The sequence below is a fragment of the Mus musculus genome, chromosome 1, assembly GCF_000001635.26.
Source record: "Mus musculus strain C57BL/6J chromosome 1, GRCm38.p6 C57BL/6J".
Classification (NCBI taxonomy): domain Eukaryota; kingdom Metazoa; phylum Chordata; class Mammalia; order Rodentia; family Muridae; genus Mus; species Mus musculus.
Window position 1 is genome coordinate 160,789,960 of NC_000067.6, and position 20,094 is coordinate 160,810,053.

The window sequence follows — 20,094 nt, forward strand, 5'->3', positions numbered from 1 at the left end:
CATACAACTTAAAGAATGGTGGCTGGGGGCTGGAGAGTTCGCTCAACAGTTAAGAGCACATGTTGCTCTTACAAAGGTCCAGGCACCCACATGGCAGTTCACAACCATCTTTAACTCCAGATACAGAGGATGTGATGCCGTCTTCTGACCTCCAGGGGCACCAAGAACACACACATGGTACACATGCATGCAGGCAAGGCACATAAACAATAAATAAATAATAATAAATTATCAAGAATTTTTAAAAAGAAAATGGTAGGCTGAAACAGACTCCCAGTTCTATACCGCCAGTGCAAGAACTTTATACACCTAACTGTTCCTTCCTTCAGAGTCAGTATGCAAATCTGTTAATCTCTCCCATATAATATTTGTACTTGGAACTACAGAATTTCCACTTTTCACTACTCCCCCAGACCTAAGACTTTCAGCCTCACTGCAGTATCTGAGAGTTCAAATAAATATACAGCAATTAAACCATGTCAAGTTTCAGGCAAAGCAAAGTTTTTCAAAAGTCACAAATTCAGAACTAATGAGCTGACAGAAATGAAAACTCTTGTTTCACTTGCTTAATAATACTTTGTAAGTCAATGACAAATATAGTTGGGCTTGGTTCATGTCCATAATCCTAATATGTATTTAGAAGGCTGAGGCAGAAGGCCTGCTATAAGTTTAAGGTCAGTGTGGGCTATATAGTAAGTTCAGGTCAGTCAGAGCTACCATATAAGACTCTGTCTCAAAAAATAAGTAAATAAGGCAAAGACAGCTCAGTGGTTTAAGAGCACTAGATGTTCCTTCAGAGGACCTGGTTTTAATTCTAGGACATACATGGCTGCTAACAACTGTCTGTAACTCCAGTTCCAGGGTATCTGATGCCCTCTTCTGGTCTCCTCTGGCACCAGGCACAGAGGGGGTGCACAGACTTGTGTGGAGATAAAACACATAAAATCAAATAAATCTTTAAAAAATAAATAAATACCCCAACAAAAATAATACAACTTTTCAAATATTTTTTAGAACACCCTAATGATATAAATCATGAGGGAATGATCAAACAAGCAAAAATTCTCAGAACAACACAAACATAATATACAGAACTTCCCATCCAATGTTTTAAAAAGAAGGAAAGAAAGAAAACTGCCATAGGTCTACAGCCATACCTTTTGCACTTGTTTGTATATTTGCTATTTTCCTCAATAATATTGGAGCTTCCTACCTTATTTGCAGCTTCCCAGAGCACAAATTAAGCTTTCCAACATGCTCACAGATAAGCCCTGAACAATCACATCTATTTCTCCCCAGGTGGTTTAGTATATTAAGAGTACATCTTGAACTAATTTAATATGGTCATCAATCTAACTCAAAGTCTTAGCTAGCTTCCCAAGAAGTACATTTTGTAGTAACATATACTATATTAAATTCATCTAGCCTTTCTCCTTTCAACCTCAGTGTCAGTTTCATATAGAGAACACAACTAAGACAATGAATCACAGGCCAATTTCCCTTTCCAGGCAGCTTGTAAACTAGTATTTTCCACGAATAGAATCCACTTCCAATTTGACTACAAACTTCATGTCTGTACCTCCTGATCACGATTACTGGACATTCTACAGAAGTGCAGCGGCTGCCAAATGTAAACACTACTACAAGAAAAGTCTTAAGGTTTTCAGGAAATTGTGTTCTCTGAATTGTGACAGTCAACTATCTACCTCTTCTCATACACAAGAAAATTTAGATGCATTAAAATCATCTAAACTGTCCATTGGAAAAAAAAATGCATGCTTTGACATCTGTTTCCAAACAGCACTAAGCAGGTCAAGCAAGCCCTTACCATTAAAGGTTAGCGGTTCATTTAATTTGCATACCATCGGTTCTGAAAAAACGATCGCCTAAATTCGAGTCTTTTTCTGATATAACCAACTCTGAGAAGTCCAAAAAGAATATATAAGCACCTGAACGAAACTGTCTTGAGACCACAAATGAACTTCTCAGTTCAGCCTTCCTTGCTCCTGGCCACCTCCCCAATGGCCAGTGGCCCCTTTCCACATGCTGACGCACTGCCCAGCCCTGCACCGTTGGCGATCCGAGCAAAGTACCAGCTCGGTCTCAGAAACTTTGACTCAGTTATCAGGACACGGAGGACAACATGCGCGTGGGTGTGGATGAGTGTCTGTCGGGGCCCACGCGGTCAACTTTGAAGCGGGGCATTCCTGGCAGGTAGAGATCTGCCCAAAAAACAGCCTATCCCAGACAGCAAAACCACAAGCATCGCCAGCAGGAACGGAGCAAAGTGCGCGGGGCGGAGGAAAGGGAAGAGCGAGGGAAGGACACGGGATCCAACCGACGCTTTCAAGTGGGTAAGAAAATAAACCTGTCCACACGCCCCCCCGGACTCGGGGTTGCTGGGACTGCGAGCCCAGCAGCAGCCACATCCCGGCCACCGCCGGCGGGGGCGGCGGCAATGTCAGGAGGGCACACTTGGAGGCGGCGGCCGCCCAAGCCACCACCCGGCCCCAGGTGAGGGGCGCCAACCCCGCCTCCCGCCCGGCCGCCCCACCGCGACGAGCCAGCCACACGGAGAACCCGGGTGTCCCGGAGGCGGCCGACGGTGCTGAGCCCGCCGGATGCCTTCCGCCCCGCTCCAGCATCCCGGTCCCGGGCCGGGCCTCGCACCCCGACCCTCTCTGAACCAGCCGGGTCCACCTCAAAACCCCCCGGAGCGCGGCTCCCAGCCGTCAGGCCGCCCTCGAGCCCCCCTCGAAGGCCGCTTTCACCTCACCTCACGTCTCCGCGGCCGTGCCGGAACAACAACTCTGTCAGACGCCCGAGTCCCACCCGCCGCCCAGAGCTCTGCGGCCGGGCCCGTCCCGTTCACTCCGCCGCGGCCGAAGCCCAGGGAGGGCGGAGGGAACGGGGCGGAGGGAGCGGGCTGGGGAGGGGAGAGGACCGCACGGCAGGAAGAGGCGAGGGAGGGGGCGGACTGAGGAGGAGGCGGTCGGCGGGAGCGCGCGCGCCCGGCCCCTCGGCGCGGCGTGCGCGCTCCCGAGGGCGGAGGTGCCTTCTCTGCCTAAGTCGGCGGCGCGCGCGCGCGTCCACAGGCTCGCTTGACTCGGCTTGGCCCCCCCAACCCTGAAAGCGCGGAGTACAAACCTGAGCAGAGGGCAGAGGGCGAGCTAGGAGAGCGGAGGCACGCGAGGACCTCCTCCAGCACGCGTGCTGGTGCCTGGCAATCATCCCCAGCACTGACTGAGTTCTAAGTCCCTTTTGGGGAGATTCTTTCTTAACAAACCTGTTTTACATATTTCCATTCCGTGAGGCCAGTAAGTCACCTCGGAGGACTAACTTTTCCACCGGGACTCTTTGTCCTTTGAAGGTGCTTGGAGGCATCCCCCTTCATTGATTCTTCCAGACTCAGACTACATAGGAAAGCGCTAACCCAACGGTAAAGGCATCCCGGGTCTCACCTTTTAGCCTTTCAGAGAGTAGATTTTGGAGGACAGATAAACTAAAGTATTTACTTTCTGCCACAAATATTGTACTAATTTTTGAACTGTGAATTTTTTCCTTTCTAGATCAAGCAGCCAGAAAAGACCTGTACATTCCTTGAATCTCATAAGAACTTTTTTTCTCAGGTTTATGGCACAAATATGTGTACCCTTAATCTGTGAAATATTTTAGAGATTCTAGAGGGACCTGTTCACCCATTTCTGTGCCTTTCATGATGAATCCTACCTGGCTTATAGAAAGTATCCGTTCAGTAAATATTACTGTTTGAATTGAATGTGTCCAGAGATTGGACCTCTAGAGTAGCTTCTTGAGTTGAAAGTTCTCTTTTCTTATAACACTTCAATTGGTCTGTCATTATTGTCCACCCAGATCCAAAAGCTACCCTGTAACATTTGTCAAAGGACCTTCAAACCCAAGTTTCTTTTCTCCTTTTTCTTAATGTTAATGCCTACAGATGCTGTGTCATAGCAAAAGTGTTCCAACTCATTCGGGTTTCCCCTCCGTGTTAGGTCCTTCCCAGAAGGTATTTTTGTTAAGCTCTGTACCCTGAGTAGACCTCCTAACCAGAACCTGACTCAATGCTTTAAGTTTGATACCTAATAAAGTTAGGATCTAATTAACACAAATCATCTGTTGACTTCCACGTTTGCAGAGTCTCATTGTAAATATACGAGAAGTAGATACTGAGCCAGGCTCTATGAGAAAATCAGCACACGAAAAGGCCATACATAGCATTTGCCTTCAGGTATCTTCTAAACAAAGCGAAGTTATTTGACAAAGGGGACAATGAAGGCTAGGACTTAGCTCACTTTCTCCTGTTTACCAGGAGGCCAGGCCTAAGAAGGGTGTGACTTCACGTGAAAGCCGGACTTCTCACTTCAGTTAACCTAATCTAGATCACCCCTCACAGGCACGCCTGGACGCTTGTCTCCCAGATAATCCTATATCCTGTCAAACTGACAATATTAAACACTGAACACAGCCAGGCACATCTTGTGTGTGGAGGAGAATGAAAAGGAGTTTTTCCTCACACTAGCTGCTGAGATGGGTGGGTTTAGTTAACGAAGCCACCACCTCTACAGTGAAGGAAGCTGACCCGAAGGCGAAGCTGACACATTATGAAAGAGTTCAAAATAAGCCAGAAGTCATCCTCTAGATTTAGTCATTTCCCTGAGTCAAGATGTTTTCTTAGTTACTTAGGATTTTTAAAATGAATTTAGATTTTTATTATTTGCAGTCAAGTCTGAATTTTTCAATACATATTATGGAAGGAAGAATCATATGACTCTCCCACAGATATTGTTTTAATGACATGAATAGATTCTGTACTTGATAAAATTTTAGAAGGTCCTCATAGGGATTTGTCTACTACCCAGAACCCTTCCCAGACTGGGTTATTTATGTAATGTCTGAGAACTCATCACTGCACTTAAAAAATTAGTTTAAATTCTGTGCTTTATTTAAATCAGCTTGCCCTAATAAAAGCACCTAATGACTCTAATGGGTAACCATGTTTATATGCATTTAACATGTGAGGGGTTTTTTATATTTTTGTTTTGTCTTTTGTGTGTGTGTGTGTGTGCGTGTGTGTGTGTGTGTGTGTGTGTGTGTGTTATACTTAAGTATACATTAACCAAACCAAAAGAGGATGCTGAGTATCTTCTGCCATTCTCTATGCTATTCTCTTAAGACAGAGTCTCTCACTGAACCACAGCTCACCGGTTTGGCTAGGCTGTCAGCCAGCAGGCTCTAGCAGACTTCCTGTGTCCATTTCTAACCAGCACTGGGGTTGTAGGCATGCATGGCCACACCTGGTTATTTTTACATGGGTGTTGGGGATCTGAACTTAGGTCTCCATGTTTGCATAGCAAATGTTCTTACCCACACAACCACTCCCTGGCCACTATTATATTGGTTCAGAGTTGTTTTGTTGTTGTTGTTGTTGTTTGTCTGACACTGGAAAGATTAGAAAAATAACCCTGGTAACCTAGGTTGTGGTGGTGCATACCTTTAAGCACTTGGAGGCAGTGGCAGGTGAATCTCTGAGTTCAAGGCCAGTCTGGTCTACTGAGTTCCGGGACAGCCAGGGATACAAGAGAAAGCACACACATACACACACACACACACACACACACACACACACACACACAAAGGGAGGGAGGAAGGAAGAAAGACAGACAGACAGAAGAAAAGAGAAAGAAAAATGGAACTGGCTCCCTAAAGAAAGGAGAAACGAGAGGTAGCAAAACATACAGTGTAGGCAGGAAGACTTTTCTCCTTCCTTCTTATTTAAAGCTGAAAAAATCATTCTAAGCCTATACTAAAGTCATCCTTTCAGACAGAATAAGAACACACTCAACCAGCCAGGTATGGTGGCAAGAAGATCACAAGTTCACGACTAGCCTGGAATACAAAGTGAGTTCCAGGACACCTTGGGCTACAATGTGAGAATCTGTCTCAAGAAAGGAAGGAAGGAAAGAAGGGAGGGAAGAAGGGAGGGAGGGAGGTAAGGAGGGAGGGAGAAAAAGAAGATGAGAAGGAAGACAATGACCACCACTATCAATAATGATAACCACAACACGGTCAACAAGCAATATGTTTATGGAAATCAGAACATGTTCTCAATCATGAGAGAGGCAGGCAGTGTTAACGTTTCTTGAAGACTGACTTATTATTTTTATTACCCAATAAGAAGAAAGATGATAGCTACCAATACCTGATAGAAATGTCTGAAATTTATCTCACTATCAGACTGCTTTTCTTTGTCTGTGACAATGACCCTCCTTAGTGAATAACAAAAACACCTGGGAGGAAGGGGGCATGGGGGAGTCATGTCTACTTAGCTCCTAGGAGATGACCAACCTCTGAGATATTACAAAAAGATATTATGATCTTTTGTATCATAAAAATGTTTCAGTATATAAAAGTAGAGAAAACAGTATGATAAGTCCTATCCTGCCCAGACAACCAGAATATGCCGAATCTCCCCACCCCCATCCCACACATAAATTTCACTCACAAGCATTTCCTTGTCTAGCCCTAAAAGCTAAGGGATCTTTTATTGACATCAATAAAACCTACAATTCACAGGATAGATAAGCAAGTTCCTTTAAAAAAATAGGTGATATAAAAATAAGTAGGAAGGAAGAGATGTTAGGTTTGCTTGGATATGATTTTGCTTTTTCTATTTTTTTCTCATTTCTTTTTAGAAGTTTTATAAAGTATAATTGTCATACAATTAGCTATTCATTTTTGAAATATAAAACTGGACACATTTTGACATATATACTTTTATAAGAATATCACCACCATCAAGACAGCCAGCATAGCTACCATCCCAAAGATGTTCTTTGGGTCCATTCGCCCTCATCTGCCACATCCTCAGGCAACCATTTAGCAGCTGTTACTACAGATTAGTTTGCATTTAATATTTCCTGGGGCTGGAAATCTAGCACAGTTATTAGAGCATTTGCCTAGCACACACAAAGTCCAGGGCTTGATCTCCAGCAGCATGTAAACTTGGTATTTCACACCTATATATTTGGCATCTGGAGTTCAAGGCTAGATGGGCAAATGATGCAAGAAATTCAAGATCATCTTCAGCTGCATAGAGAGTTTGACATCACCCTGGGATGAAACCCTGCTCAAAATATGAAATTTTTCCATAAATGGAATTATACAAGATATTTCTTTATGTTGCTTTTTCTACTCCTGACTATTGTGCTTACTGTAATTTAAAATTTTATCTATGATGTTCTTATGTATTTTCATTTAGTCTCCCAATCTCCCAGCATGTGTTTAATTCCTATTCATGTCAGCATACATTTAAATTCAGTTCCCTGGTATACTCTGCTTCTGGTTTCTCTTATCTGGAATGTGGAAATACCCTCCCCCCTTTTTTCAAGTTTGGCAAAGTATTTTTTCAACTTTTAAAGGACCCAGCATTTATATACCTTTGGAAAAGTACAGGATCTTCTCTAGCCAGCCTAGTTTAACGTATTTATCTGAATTAGATTAATTTTTTAACAGGATAAAGAAAGTCTATTGAAAGCTTTTTAAAAACAAAATGAATATAATTGGATACAACAAAACCATCACATTAAAGTTGGACAAGGTAAACCAATAGCAGGAAAAGAGCCCCAGGAGAAGGCACAAGAATCAGAGACCCACTTGTTCACACATGCAAAAGTCCCATAAAAGTATGAAACTAAAAGCTCTAATATGTGCCCAGAGGACCTGTGCATACCTGCGTGGGCCCCATGCCTGTCACTTCACTCTGTGTGAATTCATGAGAGCTTTGCTCAGTTGATTCATCGGGCCTTGTTCTTCTCCCCTCTGACTCTTCCACTCTTTCAGCCTCCTCTCCCATGGGGTTCCCAGAGCTCTGACAGGAGGAATTGGATGGAGATATTCAATGTAGAGCTCAGTGTTCCAAGTTCTCTTTCTCTGTGCAGTGTCTGGTGTGGGTCTCTGAATTTGTTTCTATCAGCTACAGGTGGACGCTTCTCTGATAATGGCTGAATAAGGCACTGATCACTGCGTATAGCAGCATATCAACAGGAGTCATTTTATCACTATTTTTTTTCTTTTAGACTAGTATCATTTGGCTTTACCCTAGGTCTCTGAGCTATCTAATCTCAGGTTCTTGGTCACCCAAGCAGTGTTGGATATGGATTTCATCTTGTGGAGTGAGCCTTAAATCAAATCAGACATTGGTTGGTTACTCCCATAAGCTTTGTGCCACCATTGCCCTGGCATATTTTTGCAAGCAGGATGGCATTGTTAATCAAAGGTTTTGAGGCTGATTTGGTGTTTAAATTTCTTTCAGTAGCCTGCAGAGTACCTTTCCATACCAAATATACTAGAATGTAGGAGCGACGGGGTGAGGTTGAGGGAGAGAATGTGGGGAGAGACAGCTAGAATTGAGGGGGCATTTGAGGGCCAATAGGGAAACCCAGTGTAGTGGAAACTTCCTAAGTTATATGAAGGTTATCCTAATGAAACCTTTAAATAATGAGGGAGATAGAGTTCCAGCTAGACATCTCTTGTCACCAAAAGAAGTTTCCAGTATTGTGACTGGGTTATTTCCAATTGAGTTGTTAGCCAAAGGGGTGTCATGAAAAATCCCCAAACAACTCAGACTATAATAGGTTGCTCTCCACAAGCTGATGGCAAGGCCCCAATGCAAAAGACAACACCCATACAACTCATTGAACATGGAGAGGTCAAGCTGGTGCCTACGTAGAAGAGGGATCTTTTGAGATATTTTTCTTATACTGGAGAGATGGCTCAGTGATTGGGAGCACTAACTGTTCTTCTAGACGTCCTGAGTTCCATTCCAAGCAACCACATGGTGGCTTACAACTATCTGTAATGGGATCTGATGCTCTCTTCTGGTATGTCTCAAGACAACTACAATGTACTCATAAATAATATAAATAAAATTTTTAAATTATTTTCTAAATTCATACACTAATTGGTTTCTTCTCACATACCTACTTTGTTGATCTTCTCTACCCAACCCCATAACCCCTTTCCCTACCAGCTTCCTGCTGGTCCCTCCCCACAATATATCCTAACATGGTTTCAAGTCACTTCAATTCTATTACTCTTTTCCCCTCTCCCTTAAGACTTCTTTTTCCTTCTCATAGTTCTCTTCCATGGCTGCAGGGAGTGACCCAACTGGGCAATAAGGGAATGAAGAATGGACAGACATACAGACAGACACAGAAAAGCTGAAATGAGGTCATCTGGACTCTCTGACAGAGAAGCTACAGCCCTCCCCACCTCCCAGGTAGGTTATTACAGACAGATAAACAAGGACATGGGTTATTTATTATATCCAGCTAAACAAAGACACGGGGTTATTATATGCAGCTAAACAATAAGGCAGGTTTAGCTAATCTCATTAAAGGCAGTCTGTATGAAAACTGAAAACTGCCTTCAGGGTATAAACATGAGGGGAAGAAAGCTACAGGGGACATTTTACACACATACTATCAGGATTTTCACACTTCGAGCCCAGGCCAAGGAAGGCTTGCCATTCCTCTGACGTTCCTCTGGGGAAGGCTTTAGTCACCTCCACTGCGGCCAAGGGGTTGGAATCCTTGACACGGCTGTGGCCATGTCAACAGTACACATAATCTCAGGACTTCACTTGCTCCTACAATCCCCTATCTAGATTCATGCCCTATACCAAAACACACACACATTAAAAATTAATACTAGAATTCATATATGAAAAAAGCAAGCAATTGTTATCTTTTGAGTCTGGGTTACTTAGTGATTTCCAGTTTTGTATACTTTGCTGCAAATGTCATGCTTTCACAGTGTGTGTGTGTGTGTGTGTGTGTGTGTGTGTGTGTGTGTGTGTCTGTGTCTGTGTCTGTGTGTGTCTATGTATCTGTGTGTGTCTGTGTGTCTGTATGTGTCTGTGTATGTGTGTATATGTGTGTGTGCATGCAGGCACATGTAACACATTTTATCTACTCATTCATCAACGGCTATCTCCACTGGTTCTGTTTCCTTGGCCAGCATGCGCAGAGCACAGCATGGATGGACAGTATGTCTGTGGTATGACTTGGCATCCTTTGGGTAACTGCCCAGGAGTGACATAGCTGGGTCATATGGTAGTTGTAATTTTAGTTTTCTGAGAAACCTCCATACTGATTTCCATAATGTCTGCATCACTCTACACTCCCACCAGCACTGAGTAAAGAGGAGCTCTCTGCCTCATTACAGGGAGAAGCTGTATAATCACAGAGGTAGCCTGCATCTGTGTGGCTGTGGTGTGATGTGGTGTGAGCCATCGCAGCAGGGTAATTTCCTCCCTGGTGGTTTCCCTACATCAGTTCGTCCAAGCAGAGCTTTAGCAGCAAAATCCAAAATTCCTTCAAGTATTTGCAACAGACCTGGTAAATTCAAGGGTTTTAACATTTGCATACACACACACACAAAACATATGTGTGTGTACATATATATGTATGCATGTATGTATGTAAATGTATGTGTATATATAGTCCCTAAATGTGTATGTTTAAAGGAAAAGTAACCAAAAATTATGTTTTCACAGCAAAAAAAGGAAAATAACCACTTTCCTCTTCTACATCAAGGGAAATATGGCTCTTCTACATTCCTCTCTGACCCTCCTACAAGACATTTCTTAAATCTTTTCACCTATTGCCACAGTAAAAATAAATTATAATTAATTAATTAAAATAAGATGTAAATTTATAAAAAGATTTCTAAATTCTATGGTAATATATCTAATATAAAAGTAAATGACAATCTGTCTCTATATTGCCTATTTACTATCAATAAATAAGTAAATAAATGTTGTGATAATTAAACAACAAATGCTTTAGAGTGTCTAAAAGATTCTTTTTTAAAATTTTATTTATTTTTATGTATGTGAGTACACTGTCACTGTCTTCATGCATACCAGAAGAGCGCTTCAGACCCCATTACAGATGGTTGTGAGCCACCATGTGGTTGCTGGGAATTGAACTCAGGACCTCTGGTAGAGCAGTCAGTGCTCCTAACTGCTGAGCCATCTCTCCAGCCTGTCTTAAAAGATTCTTAACACTGTATCTAATACTTCTCCAATTTTAGGATGATTCTTACTACTCTGATATATTTCTCTGATTTGTTCACAATTTAAAAACCTCTATAGAAAGCCATTAGTTTATAGTAATTTCTACATACATTTTTGTTAACCATTTTCAAACTCCACATGAAGATTCAGGTTTTAGGATTCTTTGTAACCAGGACTGTATGGTATAATTATAGTGTAAATATATTATGCTATCAAGTTCATGACATGTGAATAGAAGCTTAATAGCTCATTCTCAATGACATTTTTGTTGTTTGATTTCTGTGTTAGGATCATGAGTACCGCAGGCTAGCACCAAACTCCCTATGTAGCCAAGAATGAAAGTGGACTTCCAATCCTTCTGCTTCTACCTCCTGAGTGCTGAGAATACAGACCACCATGTATAAACCACATGCCTGCTTTATACAGCACTGAGAATAGAACCCAAGACTTTGTGCATGTGACACACGCATTCGACCAACTGACCCACATTCCCTATTCTTTATACCTTTTGGTATATATTAGACTCTGCAATCATTTTTAATTGAATTCTATCACCGATTTGTGCCTCACTTTGAACCCTTTTCCCCCTAATATAACTGATACTTTTCTTCTGCGTCCCAAAAGAACTAAGACATCCAGCTTTGTCCACCTGTTACCCCTGTTATATTTTACATTGTTCATAACTGTTTTTCTCCCCTAGATGATGAGCGCACTGGCAAAAACATGGACCATGTCTTTTTTCTAGGCACCCCTGAGTTATTATTGTGTGAACAATAGAATGAGTAAAAGCATCCACAAAGCTAAGCTAGAAATCTCTAAACTGTTTCTCTTCTCAGTGAAGCGGAGCTTAAATAAGACAGCGGGTTACTGAGTTTTCTTACATGTGGTTGAACATTTCTCTTCCTTTTGTTTCAAGTGGTTCCTAAACACTTGCTTCAATATCCATAACCGCCTGCCATTTAAGTAACAGAACTCCGGATTTATTCAAGATTAAAGGAGAAAGACTACGGTCTTTGGCCTCCCTTGTCCCTTGAAATGAGCAACTGGGTGAACTTTCTTTCAAAAAGAAGAACTGCTCTCTCTCTCTCTTGCTCTCTCTCTCTCTCTCTCTCTCTCTCTCTCTCTCTCTCTCTCTGTCTCTCTCTCTCTCCCTTTCCCCTCTTCTCTCCTACTGCCTAGAAAATAGATGCAATGCTGTTATCTTTTAACAGCCATCTTGAACTAAAGCACAGGGGCTGCCCTAAGAGTTAAAAGAGTTTCTTAATAATACAATCTCTTTAAAATTGAAATTCCCCATTTAGACCCAGCCTATCTGGAGCGATAGCTAATGTAAGAACTCTGAATGAGAGCTCAAGAGATGGCTCAGCAATTAAGAGCCATTACTGCTCTTGCAGAGAACTTGGATTCAGCACCCAGCACCCACAAAGCAGCTCATCATTTATAACTCCAATTCCTGAGGACCCAGCACTGTCTTCTCACCTCCTCAGGCTCCTGCACATGCACACACGTGCACATGTACACATATGCACACACACGGGTGGTGTATACAAATTCATGTATAGATAAAATAAAAACAAATGTTTTCTTTAAAAACTATAAGAAATGCTGTGCAGTGGTGGTGCATGCTTTTAATCCCAGCACTTGGGAGGCACAGATAGGCAGATTGCTGAGTTGGAGGCCAGCCTGGTCTACAGAATGAGTTCTGGGACAGCCAGAGCTATACAGAGAAATCCTGTCTCGAAAATAAATAAATAAATAAATAAATAAATAAATAAATAAATAAATAAATAAAATTATATATATATATATATATATATGTAAGTTTGGGCTGCAGCTGCAAAATTGACTAAGTCATTAGGAATGCTTGCTGTTCTTTCAGAGGCCATGGGTTCGGTTCTCAGCACCCACATGCTACCTTACACTCTCTTAAGGCCTCCTTGGGCACCAACCCTGTCCACAAACACACATAGACAAAATAATCATACATGTATAAAATACATGTACACATATAAAATAAGTGTTAACAAATAAGCTTGCATGAGAATTTTAGTAATTATTTTTTATTTCAATAACCATGACTGGGCCAAACAAACAGCCCATCAAGTAAAAGTGCTTGCTGCAGAAGCCTGCTATCCTTGGTCCAATCCCAGGAACAGGCAGTGGAAGAGGAGGCGGCAAAAGTTGTCCTCTGATCACCATGCCATAGCAAACAAGCACACAAGCATGCGCACACACGTGTGCACACACTCAAACAAGACAAAAACAAATAACATTTTTAAATAAATAAAATTCACAATGTAAGAACGGGCTAAGGTGATATTCTTTTCATGACTGTGCTTGCCTTTGCCATTTGACTGAACTTCTTCATCGCCATCTTTCTCTTTTTATCAGCACATGCTAATTGTGAAGATTAATGGATTCTATTATGACTTTTTCATGTAAAATGTAAGATTTTAATTTTTATAGAGAGAGGAGTTTGGTGCTTTTTGGTTTTTTTTTTTTTTTAGCTTGATCATTTGTTTTAACGACATTGGGGGTCAGAGGTTTACTTCATCCATAAAGACTGCCTTGCATTTTATTATTTCAGGTTCTACTGTAGTTGTTGGTGAATAGGACTGGTATTGGAATTGTAAGCTTTTGTTTCATAAATGTGGGATGCTTTCAAGGTTCTGAAAGGCCTCCACCTTCCAGTGGAAAGATCTCTGTACTCATTACATTAGGCCAGTGTGACTTGGGAGACACAGTCAAAACATAAATGTGTTCTTGAATGATCTCAGTGGGTGAAAATGTTCCCCTGCACTCTGGTGCAAATTCCTGCAAATCTCATGACTTTTCAGTTTGCTCATGGAAAATATAGTATAGGGGGTGCCTCCCCCTAAAACAGGGTTTAGGAGGTCAGCATTGGATGTGAGGAAGACAAAGCTTTTATAGCTCAGGGGCAAGGGGTTTCCAAATGGAGACTTGGCAGGCAATATAAATAGACAGGGTTACAGGAGCAGAACATAGGGACATAACATTAATCCTGACGACCTTCTGAAATAAGGATATAATTACATAGTCAAAACAATAAATAGTCATATAAGCTCTTGAAACAAAGGTAGAATTGTAAGATACTTATAAACCATTTTTTGAATCAAAGACATGATTGCCACTCCTGGAACAAGAAGTACAGAAACATTTATAGTTAAAGTTACAGGTGGGGCATAGCCCAATCTTTGGGAAACAAGTTAATCATAAACTGGAATGAACCTAGTTTGTCTTCACTATAAATGACTTTTAGGCCTAAAATGGTGGCAGGCTGGTTCTTCACTTGCATCTTTAAATCGCAAAAATGTAATCTCAATTGAGGCTTAGAAGAGAAAGCTTTAGGGCAGTGGCTCTCAACCCCTACAGGAATTGTGTATCAGACATCCTGCGCATCAGGTATTTGTGTTGCAGTTCATAGCAGTATCAAAATTACTGTTATGAAGTAGCAACAAAATAATTTTATGGTTGAGGTCAGCACGACGTGAGGAACTGTGTTAACTGTGTTAATGGCTGCAGTATTAGGAAAGTTGAGAAGTGTTGCCTTAAAGAGAAGGAACGGGAGCAGCTTTTCTTTTCTTCCCTTTTCTTTTTTTTTTTTTTTTTTTTTCCTCCTTAAGTTCTCTCCTTCTCAGTGGCTGATGTTAGGGATTGGGGTTGGAGGTCGGGAAGAGGGAAAGAGAGTAAATACATCCTAACTGGGTGGACTACAGTGCGTGGCGTTGAACTCTCTGGGACTGATGGGGGTTGGTGCTGACTCTTATGGGCATTTATGTGGATTTCTCACTGCTTGACCTCTGAAAAGGACAACTCCTTTCCTTTCTGTGATAAGGACTATATATTTTATTTTTCTCGCTGCCACTTCTCCATTACCATGAGGACTTGTTTGTTTTGTCTGGAGGGGATGCTTGCTTCCTTGCATGCTTGCTTTTCATCTCTGCCATATTGTTTTTTACCACTCAACTGACATTCCAGGCAGTGTTTTGGAGCAAAAGCATAAGGGATCCCATATTGGCTTTCTCTCCTATGTAACCTATATCTGGCCCATCACATGTATCATGTGTCCTTTCTCTTGACCAATCGAAGGGGCTGGCTATTTCTAATATAATTGGGTAAATCTTCCCCAGTTTAAAAAACAAAAAACAGAAAACAGGCTGCTAGGTATTCACTTTCTAACCTTCAGAATTCTCACTAGAAGCCTACCAACTGTAGTCCTCTAGGATTCAGTAAGAAGACCTCAATTGAAAGAGCAAAACCCAGCTCTTCATCCTACTGAGAGGGGCAAAGGAATGCATAGCCTCACACACACACACACACACACACACACACACACACACTCTCACACTCACACACTATTTCCACTGATTGACCTTTGTGGTTTTTGAGAACCACCTAGCCAATGGAAACTTGCTTTGAATTTCTCCTTTGTGCTCTGCCACTTAACTCTGAATTTCACACCTCCTGCAATCTGCTTAGGTCAGAAGTTTCTGGTCAGCCTCGGTTACATTTCTTAAAGCTTTAAGATCCTCTGACCCACTAAAGTTATCAACTGTTGTCTTTAATTCATCCCTACGTTCTCTCTTCTACTCTACCTCAAATTCCTGCAGCTACAAGAAACCTTCCTCTAACAGACTTTGTCTCAATTCTTTGTCTTAAAATAAAATCTATTTTTTTCATAATGTAAATTTAACTATCCTCCTTAAAAATCGTTCTGTTAAAAGTCAAATGTCCCTCTAGATATATGACTAGCTCCTTCGTTTTTATTGACTAATTGCACTAAATATTTTATGCCACTTAATACTAAGGCCAACTTTTGAACACTTTAGCTCTTCTCCAAAGGCTTTGGTTTCCCTCAAAATAGCTAAATAGAGGAAAGGAATAGCAAATATGGCTGAGTATATAATCCACTCATAGCCCTGCCACGATTCCTCTTCTGAATCTCCCTCCTATCAGAATAAAACATAACAACCTTGGGCCTAGAAGATGGCTCAGTGGTTGGAGAGCTTGCTACATAAAGACATGAGTTCAGAGACAGGGAGATCTCTGGGCTTATTGGCCAGCCAATCTAGTCAAACAAGTGACCTCCTGGTTCAGTGAGAAACCTTTCCTCAAAATATAAGATGAACAGTCTGGTGAGGTGGCTCAGAAAAAAAAAGAAGTGTTTTCTGTAAAAGTCTGGTGACCTGAGTTTGATTCCTAGAACCCACATAAAAGTATCACAGCATATCTGTGTCTTTTCCCACACTAAAAACACTTTAAAATGAGTGTACGTACTCACATGAGCACATGCATACATGACTCACACACATACATATGTACATACTAGAAGGCTATATATAAATATATATATCAACTTCATTTCTCTTTTCTTACTCATCAGAATTCTGCCTTTTGAATGATATTTATTCAAGGTCCTACCCTCTATTCCTGGTCAAAGCCTATTGTGTAATTTTTATCTGATCACAGTGGTTAAATTGAACACATACTTACTAAGTACTTATTAGTTAAGTGGTACTTAGTATTAGGAATGCAACAATAATTTTTTAATTCTTAATTTTATGTATGTGAATACACTTTCACTGTCACCAGACATACCAAATGAGGGCATTGGATCTCATTACAGATGGTTGTGAGCCACCATGTGGTTGCTGGGAATTGAACTCAGGACCTCTGGAAGAGCAGTCAGTGCTCTTAACTGCTGAGCCATCTCTCCAGCCCACAACAATAAATTTAACAGAAAAAGTGTAGGCTCTCAGGCAAACATCATCAATAAACAATTAAGAATTGGAGCTTATGGCCAGGCAGTGGTGGTGCACTTGGGAGGCAGAGGAAGGCAGATTTCTGAGTTCAAGGCCAGCCTGGTCTACAGAATGAGCTCCAGGACAGCCAGGGCTACACAGAGAAACCCCGTCTAAAAAAAAAAAAAAAAAAAAAAAAAAAAAAAAAGAATCAGAGCTTATAGTGTCAGGCAATGAGGAGAAGTGGAACAGTAGACAGTGTCTTGCAGATAGAGTTGTCAGGAAAGACCTCTCTCGGGAAGAGTCTGTGCAGATCCTAATCAGGTGAGGACTGGTTAAAAGCAATCATCCTTCGGGGCGGTGGTGGTGGCATGCCTTTAATCCCAGCATTTGGGAGGCAGAGGCAGATGGATTTCTGAGTTCGAGGCCAGCCTGGTCTACAAAGTGAGTTCCAGGACAGCTAAGGCTACACAGAGAAACCCTGTCTCAAAACAAAAACAAAAACAAAAACAAAAACAAACAAACAAAAAGCAACCATCCTGAGATGACAGCTCATTATGCTCTTGAAAAACAGCAGGACACTCTGTATGGAGGAGACCAGGAGGAAAGGGAAAGTGTTTGGGGAAATAGTTGAAAGCCAAGATGACAGAGGGCTTAGAAGACCATGATGAGAGCTCTGATTTTATTCTAAGTTGATGGAAGGCCATGTTGGATAGAGGAGTAATAAGATTGGTGCTTTGATAAGACTGATGTTTCTGGAGTGTTGAGGATTAAAAGTGCAGAAGCAAGGCTGGAACCAAGGACCTGAGTTAGAAAGCTAGCTTAAATAAATAGATAAAAATGGTAACTTAAAGTAGAAATGGCATGGTGGTGCATGTCTGTACATCCTAGAGGCAGAGACAGGTAGATCTTTGAGTTCAGGGCCACCCTGGTCTATAGAGTTCCAGGGCAGCCAGGGTATACAGAGAAACCCTGTCTCCAGAAATCAAAAATAAATAAGTAAATAAATCTTAAAGATTACAGGTAAAAACAAACATTTTCCACTCAGTCATTGAAGAATAATAAACAAATGTTGGGGAGGTGACTCAGCAATAAGAGCCCTGGCTGCCCTTCCAGGGGACCTGGGTCAAATCCCAGTACCCACATGCCTGCTCACAACCATTTGTAACTCCAGTTCCAGGGAATCCACCACCCACTCTGGCATTGGGAGGTACTAGCTATGCACAGGTGCACCCACACATGGAAGCAAAATATCCACACATACAACAACAAAGTGATTATCTTCAAAAATAAAATAATAGGCTGAGCGTGGTAGTGCATGCTTTTGATCACATCACTGGGGAGGCAGGAGCAGGCAGATCTCTGTGAGTGCAAAGCCTGGTCTACAAAGTGACTCCAGGACAGCCAGGGCTCTGTTACAGAGAAAAACTCTGTATCTAACCACCCCCCCCCACCCAAATACTATGAAGAAAAAGAAAAAGAAGAAGAAGGAGGAGGAGAAGGAGAGAAGGAGAAGGAGAAAGAAGAAGAGGAGGAGGAAGAGGAAGGAGAAGAAGAAGAAGGAGAAAGAGGAGGAGGAGGAGGAGGAGGAGGAGGAGGAGGAGAAGGAGGAGAAGAAGAAGAAGAAGAAGAAGAAGAAGAAGAAGAAGAAGAAGAAGAAGAAGAAGAAGAAGAAGAAGAAGAAGAAGAAGAAGAAGAAGAAGAAGAAGAAGAAATAAGAATAATGACAATAAACCCAATAATAACATAATAAGAGTGTTGACCCAATGCCCCACCACTCTAGTAATCATCAAAATACAAAATTTTAGGGTCTAGATATTTACCATAGCTGGTAGTGTGCTTGCCTACCAAATGGGCCTTTAATCTCAGCTCTTGAAAGGCAGTGAAAGAATCAAAAACTCAAGGTCATCCTCAGCTACATAGAGAACATGAGACTGGTCTAGGATACAGGAGCAAAGCTCTCAAAGGCGTTGGAGGAGGGCCGCTCCTCTAAGCCTGGGTAGAGATGCTGTGTAAGGGTCAAGGGGCATCCACCCCAATGATTCCAAGCTGCATCTTTGGCAGCTGGCCATATAGCAAGGGCTTGTTTAAGAGGGCTTCTCTAGCCTGGCCTAAGTCTATGTCTGGCCTGTAGAGTCTAGCTGCCTGGGATCAAGCCCAGGTACATGGCCACATGTCAGGAACCAGCTGTGGGTGGCAATCTTGGGCCCCGGTAAGGGTGTCCCCTGATTGGAGAAAAGCTGCAACTCTAAATGCACCAGTGGCTGAAATTGGTCTAAGTGCCTATGGGATATGTGTGCAAAGCCTATACTACACGAAGTAGCCGTTTTGTGACTCTCAAGAGTATGTGATTTCCCAGCGGAAGAAGAGGCAGAGGGGGCCTTCCAACCAGCCCAACTCCTGAGGTGACCCTAATGAGGGGTCCGGAGGCTTTTGATCATCACAATGTTGGCCAGCCGAAAGCTGTCTGTTCCACTTCCTGAACCAAACAAAGATCAAGGTGACCCTAGTATTTTAGCATATATGTCAGATAGAAAGACTTACCTAGACGCTGCAGCCGAGACCATCTAACATCTGATGTCCCAGTTTCTAAAAAGCCTAAGCTTTCCTTCTTGTGAACCACACTGTTCATTGCACCCGAAACCAGTAAACAAGGTTGTTAGAGATGGGGCAGTCTAGCTGTCCGATTCCAAAGCTGACTACTTGGCGAAAACCTGCTAGGAACGCCTACAGACAAGCCGGCCTGATGATGCATCGCTCCCCCCAGGACTGTTTTCCCTCAGAGGACTTCAGCCAGTGCAGTCTGTAGAGAGGAATCTGCACACAGTGCTGACTTGTAACCCACCTTCCGAGCCCTGCAGCGCTCTCACCTACACAAGGAAGTCTGTGATCAGGAAAGAGCAGTCAGGGCTCCGTTTGCCCCTCTGCACACTCCCCAGTGGAGAGAATCCTGCTGAGAGGACCTTTCCCTTCCTCTGGGAAAAGCCTTGAAGATTTCTTCAGCTTTCTACCGAAAATATTTGAAGCCTCAAATTGACATTCCCCACACCCCTTTTTGAGACATCCTGTTGACCTTTTTTCTGCATTCTGTTTCCCCCTCCCTATGTAGTGAGATCTCATTTCAATATCCTATTTTTTTTTTAAATACCAGAAAACAAAACTAAACTGAAAAGGCAAAAAAGACTGTATATTACCACCAAGCAATCCTTGGGCTTTCTTGAAGCTAGAGTGCCA

At 42.2% G+C, this 20,094-nt stretch overlaps 1 protein-coding gene and 1 long non-coding RNA gene across 9 annotated transcripts in view; one reads left to right on the plus strand and one right to left on the minus strand.

Moving 5' to 3' along the window:
* Positions 1-3,517, minus strand: part of Rabgap1l (RAB GTPase activating protein 1-like) — a 574,303-nt gene extending 570,786 nt beyond the window's left edge. The window contains exon 1 of one of the 5 annotated variants that reach the window (XM_006496875.1): positions 2,777-3,517. The gene's annotated coding sequence lies outside the window, so the exon portion shown is untranslated. The remainder of the gene's footprint in view (positions 1-2,776) is intronic. The other 4 variants (XM_006496878.4, XM_006496876.2, XM_006496877.3 and 1 more) reach the window with 4 other exon arrangements.
* Gm37083 overlaps positions 1,936-20,094 on the plus strand; it is a 41,598-nt gene continuing 23,439 nt past the window's right edge. Inside the window, exons 1-3 of one of the 4 annotated variants that reach the window (XR_003948750.1) lie at positions 1,936-2,354; positions 9,156-9,298; positions 10,577-10,860. This is a non-coding gene — a long non-coding RNA (predicted gene, 37083). Of the gene's footprint in view, positions 2,355-9,155; positions 9,299-10,245; positions 10,861-20,094 lie in introns of those variants that run through there. The other 3 variants (XR_003948749.1, XR_003948753.1, XR_003948752.1) reach the window with 3 other exon arrangements.